Source organism: Rhopalosiphum padi, chromosome 4 (assembly GCF_020882245.1).
Source record: "Rhopalosiphum padi isolate XX-2018 chromosome 4, ASM2088224v1, whole genome shotgun sequence".
Taxonomy (NCBI): Eukaryota; Metazoa; Arthropoda; class Insecta; order Hemiptera; family Aphididae; genus Rhopalosiphum; species Rhopalosiphum padi.
Window position 1 is genome coordinate 36,717,318 of NC_083600.1, and position 7,041 is coordinate 36,724,358.

A 7,041-nucleotide genomic window follows, 5' to 3' on the forward strand; every position below is an offset into this window, starting at 1 on the left:
TTTATGCTTGCGCCGCCAGCGAGTGTAAGACCGGACACGGCGCGCGTGGTCGTCTACACACGTATGATACAAACACACACATACGACATATATAAGGATTTTAAGGTATATACGATATACCACGCGATAATGACCGTAAAGTCAGTATCTATGTGCCTCCGGAGATTCGGCAGCGAGCACGATACTTACTACTTTATGTCTTCATACCCTCCTCCCATAGGAAGATGACGATTTTCAACGAGATATTTAATATGTTGGTTGAACATTTAAAATAACCTGAATCATCGTGAATAGTTTGGGTATATAACATGGTATTGCAACAGTAGGAGAAAGGACGTCCCAGGACAGTAATTCAGTTGTGTTAGTGTGTGCAGTGTGCACGTGTTGGGGAGGGCGTCAATTTGAAAAATCACTCATATTACCTACCAACATCATAATATGATACCTAATCATGATGCGTTTGTAGTATGTATCTATTATCAGAGCCGCATCTAGGGGGAGCAAACTGGGGCATTTGCCCCGGAAGTCTTTATCGGAGGGCGCCAAATTACCAAATAATAAGTGAATACCTATACATATTAACATTTATAGGCATAATAGAGGTTAGGTAAGAGAAAGCGCTAATATTATACTTTACCCCAGGTAAAAAATAAACTATAGATTCGCAATAGCCTATTATAATATTATAACTCAATATAAGTAAGCGTAATAACTATAATCACAAATAACAAGGATTTTATGGTTTTCTAACTAAGTACAAAATTATTAGGAATTATTATTATATACCTACATAAAGGTATACAATTATTCAATCAACTACCTGTGTATATTAAATTGATTGAGAATAACATTAAATTTAAATTAATTTTAAAATATATGCGATTATTTAACTAATGTCTTATTATTATTATTACTAATTATTGTTATAAGAGTTGTTAATTATTTAGTAGTATGGCTTGGTGTAATTATATATTATATTATTACTATGATAAACATATGTAAAATTTAATAAATAATAATTAGACTATGATCTCCCTACTTTCATCACAAGTTTACTTACATGCAGAGAGTAGGTATCAACTTGTAAATATAAATGTAAATATTGCGTGTTGTGTAGTTGAACTTCAATAAATAAATAAAAATAAATGTAAAACCAATACAATAATTCTCCGCTCAGAATCTAAAAAGTTTAAGAAAATAGTTTTAATTAATGATACGGTAAATTAATATATAAATAATACAATGATATTAACAATAATTATCTTATTAAATTTAAGCTTATGTATTGTATAGCAACGCTTTTTGAAAAACTTTCCACTATACCATCGACTTCCATTGCAGTGGATGGTTGTTTATAATTTAAAAAATAATTATGTTTTGAAATTTCTTTGTTTATAGATTTCGATCTTCGCCATAATATTGAATAATAACGATTTTTGATGCCAACAAGGTATCAAATAAAACTTTACGTATTTTGTACCCAAATACTGTAGCGTCTGTAGTATATGTAGACAATTATTTTAATTAAAATATTATATAGGTAATATATAATCCACGAAAATCGTTGAAAAAATTGTTATGATCTTTTCCTTTCTTCTTCCTTTATTAAATCATAGTTGACTGGCCGTTACTTCCAAGCTCAATACAGCTCCTCAAGCGCCTCTACTTCAGAAATTTTAAAAATTAATACTGGCGTTCCTCAACTCACAAGATGGTATTTTATCTCTCCTACTTTTCATTTTTTTTTACTATTGACCAGTCCATCACTTCGCAGCTAACTATTGTGGCGGTCGGCGAATTATCTACCCAACTGTTACGTCATGTCAACTCACACTCTTAGAATATAAGCTTATTGCATATATTTTAGTAAATAGATTGTTTATTTAAAATAAAAAAATATTATCTTATCACTCCTGATAACGAATCGTATTTAGTTTTGACTACTACCTATACTGGCTATCCACAACTATATTATACACATTGCAGGTGTACCATCATACATCAATGCCAATATTTCTGAATTCTAAAGTAAATTGCCTATTAGTCTGCCAAAATTATTTTGATTTAACAATCTATTTATTTATAGTTTATATAATAAATAAGTTGGTACACAACGATTCATAAAATTTGTTGGATTGACAATGCATTTAAAATACAATTTTATTATTGTCTACACTCTATATTATAGGTACCTACCCATAAACTTATAACTATTAATGTACATTAGTATATTACCTATAGGTATAGGCCTATAGATAGTCTTATAGATATAGTCCTTACAAATGATATTAAATGTAAGGTGATCGATAGTAACGAGTAATGACAAATGAGACTTTATCAAGCCAATAATTTAATAACTTATGTAAGCTATGGTAATTTGGTAAATCGTACGTATTTGTATTGCTACTATATATTATTTGAAAGGATCACGGGTCATGGATGGACGATAGTAATTAATGGGATGTACATACTCTCGATATTTTATAAAATATAATAGATCCATGCTTTGATAGGCGTTCAAAATTTCAAACAAAAATTGAAAATAATCATATTTATATAAACATCTTTACGTGACCTCACTATCCGGTCTACAGTTCTATCTATTACACTATTTTATAGAAAAAATATTGTTATTTTTTATTACATTAAATTGTACAAAATAATTTATAAATACATTTTAATACATACGGGGTAAATAAAATTAATATAATTACTATTTATGTTTATACATTTATACTAACCCGTTTATGTAAGGGCTTGAATCAAAATAATTAATTAATCGCAAAAAACTGCGACGCTATGTAATATATTATACAGAAATACAAACCTAATTATATGATTATTAAATATGATATAATATAATAATAAAATGTACGGGATTGTGGAAGTCTACGTTATCGCCAATTTTATATCCCGGTAGTTTTATTTATTTTTATTTTTATCAGTAGGTATAGCAGAACGAATTGGTTGTGTCGTAGAGTGGGGTGCCGCCGCGGCCAAAATTCTTAAGATTGCAGTTAAGTGCCTAAGTATATCAGTTGACAATGTTAAATTGTTAACACTTTTTTGTAAAATCCTTTTACGTATTTCAAATGTTACGAAGTCTTCAAAGATTGTAGACTCATACTCTAAGTAATATTATGCTGTTAGAAAGGTATTTTGAATAATAATTTTTTCTATGTTTTATTGGAAACAGATTTCTGAAAATAGTATCAACCAGCGACCATTACGGCATAACAGAAGAGCATTTTATAAATATTAATTTGTATATAATTTAGAAAAAATCTGATTCTAACAAAACATAGTAAAATTATTACCCTAAAAACAGTGTATTACTATTATGAGTCTGCGATCAATAATGACTTTGTAACACTTGAAATACGATCACATAATTTTTGATTAAAAATAAGGTGTCCTCTTAGTATATAAGAGTATAATTCTCGTAATTATAGTACATATAGTACCTATGTCCTATAGACTATAAGGTATTTATCAATAGTTATTGAGTTTAGGCAAGCTGATAGAGGAGGTAATGACGAGGAAAAAAATTAAGAAATTTAAGGGTGTAAAGGATTAGCCTCTCAAAATCTTCAAAAACTCTTTAAATTTAATATTATTAGTTCAAAATCAAAATTGTAATTAATTAAAAGTATAGTATATTAATTATATAATTTCTGAAAAAATTATCAAAAAATGTTTGAATGCTTATATTATTATATGATTGAAAATTGTAGTGGAAGCATAATAATAAGAAGATTGAAAATCCATGCACCATACTTAGTCGATTTTTTATAGTTCATACATTAAACATTCAAGGTATTAAAAATCCCTTTTTAATAATTATTGGATCATCTTATAACTTATAAGCTAATATATAAATCAAATAATTTGTAAAAAATTGTGTGGTAAGAATCTTTTTTTTGTAAATTTATACTTTAATTTAAAATTATTTGTTTATCTGTTTATTTTTAACACACAATAAAATATATGTTATGACGTCACATGACACATACCATGTATTATATCATTCATTAGATGCACAACTATATATAATATAGAGTTTCGTTCGCCGTAAATTATAAAATTAATAATATAAAATAATAAGTAATAACCAATAATAGATAATCATCTTAATATAATAAATCATTATTTTATATTGAATTTCAATAGACGGAAATAATCAAATTGGCAATGTGGGTTATGAGCTAATGAATCACAAAGTTACGTATAGTTTTAAAATATGATTAGGCAAGTACCTATCATATGGCTAGAGTATAATAAAATATACGTAAATTATAAATACAAGAACAATGTTTCTATGTACAATTGTAAAACCATAATAGTTATTTAAAAATATATTAAATTAGGTGGTCAATGGGTTTATTAAGTAATGACTATTGACCACCTAATTTAAATCAGAACACAAAAGTATTAAGGGTTCGAAAATATATAATTTAAAACTATACAATGTATGGACAATGTACATGGTAGTCATGGTACATGATGGTATTACCTATTTATAATGGCGATACTCCTTATATTCAAAATTTACTTCATTTTTTGTCCATGTCTTCTTTCGATTAAAGATATGATAAAGACTTTATCCACTTTTTTCCTAAAAATAATCGCATTCTTTTCAGTTTTTCACTCACGATTTAAAAATTTAAATTTATGTATAGATAAAAAATAAAAATAATGTATTTACTTCAATAGTTGGCGAACATAAATACATAATAACAATGGATATGATAAATAGAGTGTTAATTGCCAAGTATTGTAAACTATACATCGACAGCATGTAAATGGAAACATTTAGAAGATCTTCATACAACGATATTTCATGATTTTACAACAATGTTAACATTGTTAACATAGTGTTCTCTAATCACTTCACCTATAATTATCAAGTTTTTCTTAAAGGGTTAAAAATAAACTCTACATACTTTACAATTGATTTATGTAATATCATTATTTATTAAGTGTCTCCATTAAAATATTTTAAAGTGATTGCCGTAAAACAGTGTTATATTATCTGAGTGATGATATATTTTGAATTGTGTTATATGTTATATGTCGTCAAGGCGCAAACGATTATCGAGTCGTGAATAGCTCGTTAAAATGGTTTCATGATATTTTCTGTGGTTACGTCTCCAGGAAAGGTCTGTAATTGTATTTGGATCGGGAAATTAAGTTTAAGAAACGAACGGTAACTTAATGGGTTTTAGTGTTTTAAGTAGGTATAAATTGCAAATAGGTAAAAACAAAATGGCGAATGGCCAGTTTCAAGTACACTACACTATATACTATATAGGCTATGTAAATACTAAAAACAACACGGTATTAGATTTTCTCTATAATGGAATCATAAACACAATAATATCTTATTAATATTCAGTAACATACATTTTAAATGATAATATTTAGGATTTTTGTTTATGTACACGCCAATACGCCATTTACACATGAAGGAACGAATAAATTTAAAAACATTATTTTTGTATGGAAAATAGTCTGATTGAACCGAATATAGATAGATATAGAATGATTGATACCTACATAACTTGTATTTGTAGAATATTGTTCAGCATTTTAAGTAATATTGACGTAAGGATTAGGATTTAAATTTCCATATTGTATAAAATTTAAAAAATGAATATTTATCACAATATATAGTTTTTGTAAAATTTATAATTAATAAGTATAGGTACTTATAATGTATATACATAGGTGGAGATTTGATTGAATTTTAGGGGGGGACTATATTTGGCAATATGGTTGTAAAATAGGTACCTATTTAACAACCATTTACTTTGAAAAATGTTCAATAATTTGGGGGATTCGATTTTTTTTTAGGTGAGGGGAACTTATCCCCCCAAGCATCACCCAATCACCACCTATGTTTATACATATCAAATTTATATATTTTTAATTATAATTGTATAATGTACATGATTTCTGTTTTTGTCAATTAAAACTGAAACTACTTTCAACGTATAAGCGATATTAATGATTTTGAATGAGTATATATATAGTTTTAATCAAATTAAAACTATAGGTACTAGGGAAACCGTAAAACACGCATCTGATACTCTGATACTGATAAAATAGTTGATTTCAAAATATAAAACAACAAAAAAGGAATGTTTTAAAAGGCTTTTAAATTCCAATGATAGAATGAGTATTGACAGAATGAAAGAGCTAAATCGAAAAGTTATGGAAGGAGTTGAAATAGAAAGCTTTTTTGACAAAAGGACTAAGGAGAATACTACTTTGACAAGTTTAACATTAAGAAAAGTCTCTAGAGATCTATTGAAGTCGGTAGCACATCGTGAGACATTAAGAATATAATGAGAACAAATGCACTAAGTCGGATACTTTTCTCGTAATGAATATAAATGGAATTGATTGGACTCCTGAACATATAGGATCAACAATATTTAAAACAAGATCGTTTATATATGATTTAGCTGGGTAACAGTATGAAGACAAAGATATAATATAAACCGATTATATTAATGCTCCGCATAAACTGTATAATATAGTATAGCACATATTGTTCTGTATTTAATACAATTTTTAGTGGTAGAAAAATGAATAAAAATGATTAAATTTGTATCATAAAATAAAATAACTATAGTAATAAATTATATAAACTTAATTTTTAAGGAATTATTTAGATACGTATATAATATATATAAGTTATTGGTTTTGTAATTTTTAAAAATAACATTTATATATTTCGTTTTATATAGCTACCTAGTACAGTAGTTGTAACTTAAACCTAAAATTATTTTTCTTTCACTTATAATTTTTGTTTTGTTTTTATTACAATACATTGCAATATAACTTATTAATAAGATTAAAAGTTATAGTAAAATAATTGAAATATAATTAATCCAATTTCAAACAATTATAATTATAAAAGGATATATACGTGTTTAAGGGTTAGGAGTATACCAGTATACGTGTGTGCCATCAGGGCTATTTTTATTATTTGTTTTTATTGTTTAAGCAGCAAAAATTATATTTACTCGAATTTCG